The sequence below is a fragment of the Oncorhynchus keta genome, chromosome 13, assembly GCF_023373465.1.
Source record: "Oncorhynchus keta strain PuntledgeMale-10-30-2019 chromosome 13, Oket_V2, whole genome shotgun sequence".
NCBI classification, from domain to species: Eukaryota; Metazoa; Chordata; class Actinopteri; order Salmoniformes; family Salmonidae; genus Oncorhynchus; species Oncorhynchus keta.
In genome coordinates, this window is record NC_068433.1 from 22,003,138 (window position 1) to 22,017,511 (window position 14,374).

Sequence of the window (14,374 nt, forward strand, 5' to 3'; positions counted from 1 at the left end):
TGAGGAGTGGCTTTCGTCTGGCCACTCTAACATAAAGGCCTGATTGGTGGAGTGCTGAAGAGATGGTTGTCCTTCTGGAAGGTTCTCCCATCTCCACAGAGGAACTCTACAGCTCTGTCAGAGTAACCATCAGGTTCTTGGTCACCTCCCTGACTAAGGCTCTTCTCCGCCAATTGCTCAGTTTGGCCGGGCGGCCAGCTCTAGGAAGAATCTTGGTCTTTCCAAACTTCTTCCATTTAAGAATGATGGTGGCCACTGTGTTCTTGGGACCTTCTAGATCTGTGCCTCGACACAAACCTGTCTCGGAGCTCAACGGACAATTCCTTCAAACCTAATGGCTTGGTTTTCGCTTTGACATGCGCTGTCAACTGTGGAACCTGTGGGACCTTATATAGACGGATGTGTGCTCTTCCAAATCATGTAGAACCATCAAGGATGATCAATGGAAACAGGATGCACTTGAGCTCAATTTCGAGTTTCATAGCAAAGGGTCTAACTACATTTGCAAAAACGTCTATAAACCTGTTTTAGCTTTCTCATTATGAGGTATCGTGTGTAGATTTCTGAGGAAAAAAACATATTTAATCCATTTTAGAATAAGGCTGTAACGTAACAAAATGTGGAAAAAGTCAAGAGGTCTGAATACTTTACAAAGTCACTGTATATTACAATAGGTTTACTGCAACATATAATACATTATCTTACCTGCCACTAGCTCAGTGCAAGTTACTGTTAAATTCACACCAATCCCTTTACAGTGTAAGTGTGTGAATGTCTATGCCTTGATGCGTATCCTGCAACATCCTTGAAGTGTGTACCTTGTGTGTGTGTGTGTGTGTGTGTGTGTTCTCTGGCGTGTCTCCAGTGTGAGAGATTGATGGCACGTTAAAGTGAAGGACACATCGTGCACCTGTGCTGCTGTAGCACAGAACCAACGCACAGGTAGACATGGTGCTGCAATTATCAAGGTGCCCCAGACACACACACACACACACACACACACACACACACACACACACACACACACACACACACACACACACACACACACACACACACACACACACACACACACACACACACACACACACACACACACACACACACACACCACGTGTTAAAGGGGAATGGAAACACTAGGCTTTAGAACAGCAGCTAACTGTAACTGTAACAACATTTGCTGGTGTCAAGCCATATAAGAATACACAATACATACAGTGAGGGAAAAAAGTATTTGATCCCCTGCTGATTTTTTACGTTTGCCCACTGACAAAGAAATGATCAGTCTATTATTTTAATGGTAGGTTTATTTGAACAGTGAGAGACAGAATAACAACAAAATCCAGAAAAACGCATGTCAAAAATGGAAATAAGTATTTGACCACCTCTCAATCAGAAAGATTTCTGTCTCCCAGTTGTCTTTTATACAGGTAACGAGCTGAGATTAGGAGCACACTCTTAAAGGGAGTGCTCCTAATCTCAGTTTGTTACCTGTATAAAAGACAGCTGTCCACAGAAGCAATCAATCAATCAGATTCCAAACTCTCCACCATGGCCAAGACCAAAGAGCTCTCCAAGGATGTCAGGGACAATATTGTAGACCTACACAAGGCTGGAATGGGCTACAAGCAGCTTGGTGAGAAGCTTGGTGAGAAGGTGACAACGGTTGGTGTGATTATTCACAAATTGAAGAAACACAAAGGAACTGTCAATCTCCCTCGGCCTGGGGCTCCATGCAAGATCTCGCCTCGTGGAGTTGCAACGGTCATGAGAACGGTGAGGAATCAGCCCAGAACTACACGGGAGGATCTTGTCAATGATCTCAAGGTAGCTGGGACCATAGTCACCAAGAAAACAATTGGTAACACACCACGCCGTGAAGGAATGAAATCCTGCAGTGCCCGCAAGGCCCCCCTGCTCAAGAAAGCACATATATATGCCCGACTGAAGTGTGCCAATGAACATCTGAATGATTCAGAGAACAACTGGGTAAAAGTGTTGTGGTCAGATGAGACCAAAATGGAGCTCTTTGGCATCAACTCAACTCGCCGTGTTTGGAGGAGGAGGAATGCTGCCTATGACCCCAAGAACACCATCCCCACCATCAAACATGGAGGTGGAAACATTATGCTTTGGGGGTGTTATTCTGCTAAGGGGACAGGACAACTTCACCGCATCAAAGAGACGATGGACGGGGCCATGTACCCTCAAATCTTGGGTGAGAACCTCTTTCCCTCAGCCAGGGTATTGAAAATGGGTCGTGGATGTGTATTCCAGCATGACAATGGCCCAAAACACACGGCCAAGGCGACCAAGGAGTGGCTCAAGAAGAAGCACATTAAGGTCCTGGAGTGGCCTAGCCAGTCTCCAGACCTTAATCCCATAGAAAATCTGTGGAGGGAGCTGAAGGTTCGAGTTGCCAAACATCAGCATTTATAACATTGTTGACATGCGTTTTTCTGGATTTTTGTTGTTGTTATTATGTCTCTCACTGTTCAGATAAACCTACCATTAAAATTATAGACTGATCATTTCTTTGTCAGTGGCAAACGTACAAAATCAGCAGGGGATCAAATACTTTTTTCCCTCACTGTACTGTATTTTCAAAGCTGCGAAACAGCCCGTTCAAATGAAATGACATACAATAGCACTGCATCAATGAAATGGTAATCAGTCAAGAAAAAACACCTGTGAAAATGTGTATGAAAATCAAAACGTTTTTCCCAAACAACTGCCATTCACACAACTTCTTATGAGGACAGATAAAAACATAGATCATATTGAGTCTTTCTTATTTTAGGATTGAAAATCTGAAATCAGAATATTAATACCTTGTACTATGAATGAGTTACATCCGTTTTAGTGAACAGTGTTTTTTTCTAGAATTCCATGGAATGTTCCATTATTACACATTTTCTTCCCCAAAACATTACAAATGGCATTTAGTCTTACATATGATAAGAAAAGTCATACACAAGTAGTATAATATTAATAAATCAAGAACTTTATTGAAAGTACTTTATTGCGGGGAATACATCGTCTCACTCAAACCTGAAAACAAAGTGCAAGTTATATTGAAAATTTGAATGACAAAATATGATAAGAATAAGGCATATAATAAGAATATTTGGCTTTAAAACATCTATTTCTTCTGTACACACTAGGCCTATAGCCTAATACACAATGCCAATAGCCAAATGCATTCCACTATGCTTATAGCCTAATACATGAAGAGTCAGAATGGGAACAAATGAAAAGCATGCAAGTGAGGAAAAATTACTAGTGACAATCTAAGCTACTGGGTGAGGACTAGGTGTCCCTGTACTAGTCCCTGTGTCTGCAATGAGTCACACTCAATGGAGTACCACAACCTAAAACAATGTAGGTCCTCTACGATGCATTACTGCTTGCCCTTGCATCCTGGCGCAACACAAACAAACCACGTCATATCCTCCTTCCTATGTTTCTATCTAGGCTGTGAGGGTATGATTGTCCCTCAGCCCTGTCTGCAGACTCAGCAGCATGTTGTCCAGTCTCTCCAGCCCCTGTCTGTCATTGGCACCTTGGAGACACCTTCCATTGACTGCCTGGTGCACAGGTGACATGTCTACAGTGGCGTCCTCTTCACTAAGTTCTGAGAGCTGACAGTCCACCAGTGTCCTACAGAGAGAGAGAGAGAGAGGAAGCAAAACATTTTAAACATAGACATAATGTACATCACACATAGGCCCAGTAGTACACAACAATAATACATAATTAACAGTTAGAGTGCCAGCTAGACAATGATAATGTAGTTACCGAGCTGACTACCAGCCTGAGCTATTAGCTAGCTAGCTGTAAGGGTTAAGCTTCAGGTTTAGGCTACATTCATTATTGCAATCAACAGTCAGCAGGATTACTATTTTTAGGAATCATATCACAGATGAAGACGCCTAATGAGATATCCACCTATGTAGATAGTTATTTAGCTAGCTGATAATTATATGGGTATCATACATTTTACTTGTAAAATAGCAATCCTGCAGCAGCTCTCTCTTATGGCTGACTAGCTACTAGCTAGCTTGCTACACATCGAATCAGACACTAGCCATTTCATTTTAGCTCTTTGCTAATACCAATGACAAATGCTCTTTTGAATTGTCAGTATGAGCATTGTATTTTGTACATCTATCAATGAAAACATAGCTAGATACTGTATCTCATTAGGCGTGAAAGAGACAAGACAAGAGAAGAGCTAAATCAAGTAGGCTAGCCAGCTACCTTGGCTCGTTTTGCCTGACTGTGTACTCGGATTCATATCAAAGTTCATTTCACAGACTCATATTATAATCTGAAAAAATACTTTAAAATGTAAATATTATAATTTACCAACGTAAAAACTATTTTTTTTCCTTCTACCAATTGGTAGTTATGATCTTGTCTCATCGCTGCAACTCCCCAACAGGCTCGGGAGAGTCGAAGGTCGAGCCATGAGTCCTCCAAAACATGATCCACCAAGCCCCGCTGCTTCTTAACACCTGCTCGCTTAATCTGGAAGCCAGCCGCACCAATATGTCGGAGGAAACACAGCTCAACCGACGACCGAAGTCAGCTTGCAAGTGCACGGCCCACCACGAGTAGCTAGAGCGCGGTGAGCCAAGGAGATACCCCCGGCAAAACCCTCCCCTAATCCGGACTACGTTAGGCCAATTGTGCACAGCCTTATGGGACTCTCGGTCACGACCGGCTATACAGTGTCTTACCTTAATATTGTTGTCCTGATCTCAATGACAAAGCTGTCAAAGTTGTGAGAAACCTTTCAGGTCCAGTGTAGGTGAGGCCCGTGGCACCATTCATTCACTTTCAGTCCCCCACTCAAAATAGATATCGCCAGCTTGTAGTCCTACAAAACGGAAATGATTTACCTCTGGTTCGTTCAGCCATTCCCATGGGCAAAATAAATGGAGAAAAATGTGGGTTTTGGAATAAACTCCGAAGGTCTGTGGTTAATACAGACTTATGAGATCTTAGACGTTTTGCTCTATGAGATAATGTCAGTCAGTTAACATGATCTTTATGAATTATGAAGCCTTTGTGTGTTGTGTTTTTATTACATAAAGGCGTCAAAATTGACAAAAAGTGACGTTAGCTGATGAAGATTAGCTCATAGAACAAAACGTATAAGATCTCCTAAGCCTGTGTTGCCACAGACCTTATTTTCATCGTTTATCCAAAAACCCTATACATTTTCCCATAGGCTTTGCTAAACGAACCATGGCGGAGTTAGTTCCTACAAAAAGACCCCATTGCTATTGCTCACTATTCGCTCTCTCCCGCCAGTCGTCAGTGGCAATTTAAGATAGCGCTACCCATACCTCTAATAAACATACAATATCAACATCCTAAAAATAGAGACGTTTCTATGTCAAATGCTCATGTTTAGTATCAGTGGATGGAATGCACACGTGTGCTTATAGCTTTACTTCCTAGTGTTTCCATTCCCCTTTAAGACACATACACAAGTCCACACACTTGTTCTCACATCTTTCAAAGGTGGCTAACCCACACAAAATGTACATACATTCACACACGCAGACATCCACAAAGGTCACCTACACATACACTGTGTACAGTAGCTTGCGAAAGTATTCACCTCCCTTGGCATTTTTCCTATTCTGTTGCCTTACAACCTGGAATTCAAATTTATTTTTTTGTATCGTTTCAACATGTCTACCACTTTGAAGATGCAAAATCATTGTTATTGTGAAGCAAACAAGAAATAAGACAAAAAAACTGAAAACTTGAGCGTGCATAACTTTTCACCCCCCAGGGTCAATACTTTGTAGTGCCACCTTTTGCAGCAATTGCAGCTGCAAGTCTCTTTGGGTGTCTCTATAAGCTTTGGCACACCTAGCCACTGGGATTGTTGCCCATTCTTCAAGTTAAAACTGCTCCAGCTCTGTCAAGTTGGATGGGTTCTGCTGGTGTACAGCAATCTTTAAGTCCTACCACCGTTTCACAATTGGATTGAGGTCTGGGATTTGACTAGGCCATTACAAGACATTTAAATGTTTCCCCTTAACCACTTGAGTGTTGCTTTAGCAGTATGCTTAGGGTCATTGTCCTGTTGGAATGTGAACTTCTGTCCCAGTCTCAAATTCCTGGAAGACTGTGACAGGTTTCCCTCAAGAATTTCCCTATATTTAGCGCCATCCATCATTCCTTCAATTCTGACCAATTTCCCAGGCCCTGCCCATGAAAAACATCCCCACAGCATTATGCTGTCACCACCATGCTTCACTGTGTGGATGGTGTTCTCGGGGTGATGGGAGGTGTTGGGTTTGCGCCAGACATCGCGTTTTTCTTGATGGCCAAAAAGCTCAATTTTAGTCTCATCTGACCAGAGTACCTTCTTTCATATGTTTGGGGAGTCTCCCACATGCCTTTTGGTGAACACCAAACGTGTTTGTTTATTCATTTTTTTAAGCAATGGCTTTATTTCTGTCCACTCTTCTGTAAAGCTCAGCTGTTTGGAGTGTACAGCTTAAAGTGGTCTATGGACAGATACTCCAATCTCTGCTGTGGAGCTTTGCAGCTCTTTCAGGGTTATCTTTGGTCTCTTTGTTTCCTCTCTGATTAATGCCCTCCTTGCCTGGTCTGTGAGTTTTGGTGGGGGCGGTCCTCTCTTGGCAGGTTTGTTGTGGTGCCATATTCTTTACATTTTTTAATAATGCTTTTAATGGTGCTCCGTGGGATGTTCAAAGTTTCAGATATTTTTTTATAACCCAACCCTGATCTCTACTTCTCCACAACTTTCTCCCTGACCTGTTTGGAGAGCTCCTTGGTCTTCATGGTGCCGCTTGCTTAGTGGTGCCCCTTGCTTAGTGGTGTTGCAGACTCTGGGGCCTTTCAGAACAGGTGTATGTATATTTACTGAGATCATGTGTCAGATCATGTGACTCTTAGATTGCACACAGGTGGACTTTCGAGTCTCATAGCAAAGGGTCTGAATACTTACATAAATAAGATGTTTATGTTTTAAATGCTTTATAAATTTGCACAAAAATCTAAAAAACAGTTTTCGCTTTGTAATTATGGGGTATTTTTCATTTAATCCATTTTAGAATAGGGCACGTAACGTGTAAAATGTGGAAAAAGTAAAGAGGTCTGAATACTTTCCGAAGGCATGTATACAAATGTGGGCACCCCTTCAAATGAGTGGATTTGGCTATTTCAGCCACAACCTTTGCTGAAAGGTGTATAACATCAAGCACACAGCCATGCAATCTCTGCTAGAGCTGCCACGGTCAACTGTAAGTGTTGATATTGTGACGTGGAAAAGTCTGTGAGCAACAACGGCTCAGCTTCGAAGTGGTAGGCCACACAAGCTCAAAGAACGGGACTGCAAAGTGTTGAAGCGCGTAGCGCATAAAAATTGCCTCTCTTTAGTTGCAGCACTCACTACAGAGTTCCAAACTGCCTCTGGAAACAACGTCAGCACAAGAACTGTTCGTCAGGATCTTCATGAAATGGGTTTTCAGCAGCTGCACACAAGCCTAAGATCACCATGCATAATGCCAAGTGTCGGCTAGAGTGGTGTAAAGCTAGCCGCCATTGGACTCTGGAGAAGTGAAAACGCATTCTATGGAGTATTGAATCACCCTTCACCATCTGGCTGTCTGACAGACAAATCTGGGTTTGGCGGATGGCGGAAGAACCCTACCTGCCCGACTGCATAGTGCCAACTGTAAAGATTGGTGGAGGAATAATGGTCTGGGGCTGTTTTTATGGTTCGGGTAAGGCCCCTTAGTTCTAGTGAAGGGAAATCTTAACTCTACAGCATATAATGAAATTCCAGACAATTCTGTGGTTCCAACTTTGTGGCAACAGTTTGGGGAAGGCCCTTTGCTGTTTCAGCATGACAATGCCCTCTGTGCACAAAGCGAGGTCCATACTGTAATGGTTTGTCGAGATCGGTGTGAAAGAACTTGACTGGCCTGCACAGAGCCCTGACCACAACCCCATCAAACACCTTTGGGATGAATTGGAATGCAGACTGCTTGCCAGGTCTAATCGCCCAACATCAGTGCCCGACCTCACTAAAGCTCTTGTGGCTGAATGGAAGCAAGTCCCTGCAGCAATGTTCCAACATCTACTCGAAAGCATTCTCAGAAGAGTGGAGGCTGTTATAGCAGCAAAGGGGGGACCAACTCCATTTTAATACCCATGATTTTGGAATGAGATGTTTGTCGAGCAATTGTCCACATACGCCTAGTCATGCAGTGTACACACACACACACAAATGAACATACATTACATGCATCTGCACTCATTGCTCTGCACGCACACCAGGTTCCCAGGGGAGACCCCACAGTGCACATAGATCAGCCCCGTCCCTGTAATGCAGAAGGTCCTGTTACATCATCAGCCCTACCATCACAACACTACCTTCCTTGTCTTAGCAGAACATCATCACCAGGGAGCCTCTTTACTGCCGTAATGTACTCCTTGTTAGTCTAAATACTAGCACTCTACACTCTACTCTAGCTACCTCTTATGGGATGGTTGACACACACACACACACACACGGGCACACATACACGGAACCACGCAGGCATGAGCAGACACACACACAGACAAGAACAGTCAAACAGACAGACGTGAAAGCTCAGGCACGTATGCATACACGTGCCATTGCGTGCACACACACACACACACACTGCTCTTCCGGATGTCATTTTGATAATGAGTAGTGTGGTGGCTGGCTGCATGGCAGAAGAGCATGAATGTTTTAATGTAGTTCATGTACTTAGTATGGAAGGTGTTGAATATTTAAAGTAACTGCCCAGTGTTTCCAGATCTCTATGAAATATGACCTATATATAGTTTTCCTTCCTAATTCAAAAAAATAGGTATGTTAAAAAGCTGCTTTTCTGTGTTGGAACGGTGTGTGTGTACCCCAACAACAGAAGGGTGTGGGCGTATAATGGTCATTAGACTGCTGATTGGCCAGATTATCCTCCTCAGGGAGATGACATCATGTTCTATAAGGAAATAGCAAGCATTTTTTAAACGCTGTTAAGGGGGGGTGTTAAGTGTTTTTTCTCTCCAATTTATGCTTTGGCCACAAATACGAGTGTAGGACAAGTCAACAACATTATTTGGTTATGACTTAACAGAATATGAACGTTTAAAAGTGAGATTTCACTTGGCAGTTACTTTAACTGTGTTTTTGATGTACTCATGTCAAAAGATTGCTTTAAGTGACCGTTAGTATACATGTTTTAGTGCAGCATGTGTGTACTGTGGGGCAAAAAAAGTATTTAGTCAGCCACCAATTGTGCAAGTTCTCCCACTTAAAAAGATGAGAGAGGCTGGTAATTTTCATCATATGACAGACAAAATCAACTATGACAGACAAAATGAGAAGAAAAAAATCCAGAATATCACATTGTAGGACTTTTAATGAATTTATTTGCAAATTATGTTGGAAAATAAGTATTTGGTCACCTACAAACAAGCAAGACTTCTGGCTCTCACAGACCTGTAACATCTTCTTTAAGAGGCTCCTCTGTCATCCACTCATTACCTGTATTAATGGCACCTGTTTGAACTTGTTATCAGTATAAAAGACACCTGTCCACAACCTCAAACAGTCACACTCCAAACTCCACTATGGCCAAGACCAAAGAGCTGTCAAAGGACACCAGAAACAAAAGTGTAGACCTGCACCAGGCTGGGAAGACTGAATCTGCAATAGGTAAGCAGCTTGGTTTGAAGAAATCAACTGTGGGAGCAATTATTAGGAAATGGAAGACATACAAGACCACTGATAATCTCCCTCGATCTGGGGCTCCACGCAAGATCTCACCCTGTGGGGTCAAAATGATCACAAGAACGGTGAGCAAAAATCCCAGAACCACACGGGTTCCTAGTGAATGACCTGCAGAGAGCTAGGACCAAAGTAACAAAGCCTACCATCAGTAACACACTACGCCGCCAGGGACTCAAATCCTGCAGTGTCAGACGTGTCCCCCTGCTTAAGCCAGTACATGTCCAGGCCCGTCTGAAGTTTGCTAGAGAGCATTTGGATGATCCCGAAGAAGATTGGGAGAATGTCATATGGTCAGATGAAATCAAAATAGATATTTTTGGTAAAAACTCAACTCGTCGTGTTTGGAGGACAAAGAATGCTGAGTTGCATCCAAAGAACACCATACCTACTGTGAAGCATGGGGGTGGAAACATCATGCTTTGGGGCTGTTTTTCTGCAAAGGGACCAGGACGACTGATCCGTGTAAAGGAAAGAATGAATGGGGCCATGTATCGTGAGATTTTGAGTGAAAACCTCCTTCCATCAGCAAGGGCATTGAAGATGAAACGTGGCTGGGTCTTTCAGCATGACAATGATCCCAAACACACTGCCCGGGCAACGAAGGAGTGACTTCGTAAGAAGCATTTCAAGGTCCTGGAGTGGCCTAGCCAGTCTTCAGATCTCAACCCCATAGAAAATCTTTGGAGGGAGTTGAAAGTCTGTGTTGCCCAGCAACAGCCCAGCACCAGCCCCAAAACATCACTACTCTAGAGGAGATCTGCATGGAGGAATGGGCCAAAATACCAGCAACAGTGTGTGAAAACCTTGTGAAGACTTACAGAAAACGTTTAACCTCTGTCATTGCCAACAAAGGGTATTTAACAAAGTATTGAGATAAACTTTTGTTATTGACCAAATACTTATTTTCCACCATAATTTGCAAATAAATTCATAAAAAATCCTACAATGTGATTTTCTGGATTTTCTTGTCTCATTTTGTCTGTCATAGTTGAAGTGTACCTATGATGAAAATTACAAGCCTCTCTCATCTTTTTAAGTGGGAGAACTTGCACAATTGGTGGCTGACTAAATACTTTTTTGCCCCACTGTATGTGTGCGTGTGTGGGAAGGGGTAGTGGTAGCTGGAGAGAGGCGTGGGGCGGTAGAGAGAGAGAGATGCCAGGAGCATAGTATGCCATTATCTATTTTGTCTTTCACACCTGTTGTCACCCCCTAATCCCTCCATGATCAAAGCAAATTGACACGCGCCCAGCTCTGACACACCACACACATACACTGGCCGTGGGGAGAAGAGAGTGGGAGGAGACGGAGGATAGAAAAGAGGGGGTTAGAGGGAAGAGTTATTTAATGAGGGTGTGTGAGGCCGGTGTGACAGGGCCGACAGAGATATCACACTCTGCACGCATGGCCACGAGGGGTGAAGGGGGGTGCGGGGGGTGCATGCGCATTTGTGTTTTTCTATGCATGTACACTACCGTTCAAACATTTGGGGTCACTTTGAAATGTCCTTGTTTTTGAAAGAGAAGCACATTTTTTTGTCCGTTGAAATAACATCAAATTGATCAGAAACACAGTGTAGACAGTGTTAATGTTGTAGCTGGGAACGCCAGATGTTTAATGGAATATCTACTTAGGCGTTCAGAGGCCCATTATCAGCCACCATCACTCCTGTGTTCCAATGTCAAGTTGTGTTAGCTAATCCCAGTTTTTCATTTTAAAAGGCTAATTGATCATTAGAAAACCTTTTTGCAATTATGTTAGCACAGCTGAAAACTGTTGCTGTGGGGATGTTTTTCAGGCCAGGGACTGGGAGACCAGTTGGGATCGAGGCAAAGATGAACAGAGCAAAGTACAGAGAGATCCTTGATGAAAACTTGTTCCAGAGCTCTCAGAACATCAGACTGGGGCAAAGGTTCACCTCCCAACAGGACAACAACCCTAAGCACACAGCCAAGACAACGCAGGAGTAGCTTCAGGACAAGTCTCTGAATGTCCTTGAGTGGCCCAGCCAGAGCACAGACTTGAACCCGATCGAACATCTCTGGAGAGACCTGAAAATAGCTGTGCGGCGACGCTCCCCATCCAACCTGATAGAGCTTAAGAAACTCCCCAATGTGTTCCAAGCTTGTAGCGTCATACCAAGAAGACTAGAGGCCATAATCACTGCCAAAGGTGCTTCAACAAAGTACTGAGTGAAGAGTCTGAATACTTATCTAAATGTGATATTTCAATTTTTTTTTTTTTTTTTTAAATTTGCAAACATTTCTAAATGCCTGTTTTTGTATTTTCATTATAGGGTGTTGTGTGTAGATTGAGGATAATATATATTTTCTTTATACATTTGCTACAAATTCACAAAACCATTTTTTGCTCTGTCATTATGGGGTATTATGTGTAGATTGATTAGGGGGGAAAAAAACGATTTAATCCATTTTAGAATAAGGCTGTAACAAAATGTGGAGAAAGTCAAGGGGTCTGAATACTTTCCGGATGCACCGTATGCACATCTGTGTGTGCATAAAATCAGGCAAATTGAAAATGCTAATGTAGGCTTTCCTCTCTTTCCTCTGTTAATACTGACATGATTAAAGGGACAATGCTTCATTCATGTCATCTCGCCACTTGCTCATTTTTGACATTGAGTCAAGAAGGTGGGGAGAGAGGAAGATGCTGCCTTGGCAGAAACACATCTTTTACCTGCATGTGCTTGAGTCACATATTCACAATGAGAGAGAAGGCTGCCAACTACATACAGTCGTGGCCAACAATATTGGCACCCTTGCACTTTTTTCAAATAATGCTGCATTTCTTCCAGAAAACTGTTGAAATTAAAGCTTATTTTGGTATTCACATATGTATGTCTTCGGTGTGCAGTTGAAAAAAAAACACACAAAAAATTCCACAAAGAAATCCTAAAATGGCCCGGACAATATTATTGGCACCTTCTAGAAGTAGTTAGAAATAATTAGATTTCAAACAGGTGATTCTCATTTACTTTGGAATTGAACTCACCTGTGCTGAGTTGAAGTTGTCTGCAGTATAAAAATCATGTATTTAACCAGTTTGAATAGAGAAAAGGACTCATTCTCCTGTTCTGTGTCACTGTGTGTAACCACAATGAGTATGGACAAAAGAAAGAAAACCAAAGAACTATCTGATGAGGCCAGACACAAGATTATAGGCAAGCATGGACAATCTCAAGACTACAAGTCCATCTCCAGAGACCTTGATGTTCCTGTTTCCACCGTACGTAATGTTATCAAGAAGTTTAAGTCCAAAGCCTACTGTCGCCAACTTCCCAGGACGTGGCAGCAAGAGAGAACTTGATGGAAGATTGCAGCCAAGGATTGTTTGAATTGTGGAGAAATCACCTCGATCAACTGCCACACAGATTCAAGCTGACCTTCAGACACAAGGTACGACAGTTTCAACTCAACCATCCGTCGCCAACTCGATGAAAGGTGGTTATGTGGTAGGAGACACAGAAGGACCCCATTGCTGAGAGAAAGACATAAGAAAGCTGGGCTGCAATTTGACAAAACACACAGATGATATCAAATTACAGCTTTTCGGTCAAGCACACAATCTCAATGTTTACAGAGAACAAAATGAAGCCTTCAGATAAAATAACAACTTCCCTACAGTCAAACGTGGAGGAGGTTCAGTGATGTTTTGGGGTTGCTTTGCTGCCTCTGGCATTGGGTTCCTTGAACGTGTGCATGGCATCATGAAATCAGGAGAATACCAAGGTATTTTGGAGTGCAATGTTGGACCCAATGTTGGACCCAGTGTCAAAAAGCTGGATCTCTGTCAAAGGTCCTGGGTCTTCCATCAGGACAATGAACCCAAACATACTTCAAAAAGTACCCAGGATGAGTTCAAGACGAAACACTGGACTGTTCTGAAGTGGCCAGCAATGAGTCCAGATCTAAATCCCATTTCAAACTTGGAGAAATCTGAAAACAGCAGTTGGGAGAAGGCCCCCTTCTAATCTGGGAGAACTGGAGCAGTTTGCACAAGAGGAGTGGGCCAAACTACCAGTACAAAGGTGCAGGAAGCTCATCGATGGTTATCGGAAGCGCTTGAATTTTGACCAAAGGCAGTGCTACCAAATATTAAGTCTAGGGTGTCAATTTTGTCAATGCAGATCCTGCTTATTTTCTGATTTAAATGGATATATTAAGTTCTGAATCAAAAACAAAGGTTCTGTAACAGTGAAATAAAGAATTGTGGAGAACAAATACTTATTTTTAGGGAAAATTGTGAGTTACTTGAACAAAGTGCAAGGGTGCCAATATAAATGGTACATGACAAGACAGGATCAATCAGTCCCTACAGATTTTTGGACCAAATAATTGGATTTTGTTTTTGTGGTAGCTGCGGTCCAAAATGTTAGATTTTTGCTTCGGCAATCATGACATTCTGCATGACAATTTGTGATGATTTTGTCCAATTTGTCACATAAAAACGTTTGTTGACGTGTTGCTTGATTCCACCATTATATGCTGTAAAAGTGTGGTGATTTGTTAAAATTGCGAGCCCTGTTGTTGCAGTGCAGTT

At 42.6% G+C, this 14,374-nt stretch overlaps 1 protein-coding gene and 1 long non-coding RNA gene across 2 annotated transcripts in view; both read right to left on the reverse strand.

The window, feature by feature from the left end:
* The window catches only part of LOC118392050 (fibroblast growth factor 11), a 115,537-nt gene that overhangs the window by 94,617 nt on the left and 6,546 nt on the right, over positions 1-14,374 (reverse strand). The gene's annotated exons all lie outside the window — the stretch shown is intronic.
* On the reverse strand, positions 2,984-4,914 carry LOC118392051 (uncharacterized). Its single transcript, XR_004827294.1, has 2 exons — positions 4,743-4,914; positions 2,984-3,660 (listed from the first exon to the last, which is right to left on the reverse strand). It is a non-coding gene; the product is annotated as an uncharacterized LOC118392051 (long non-coding RNA).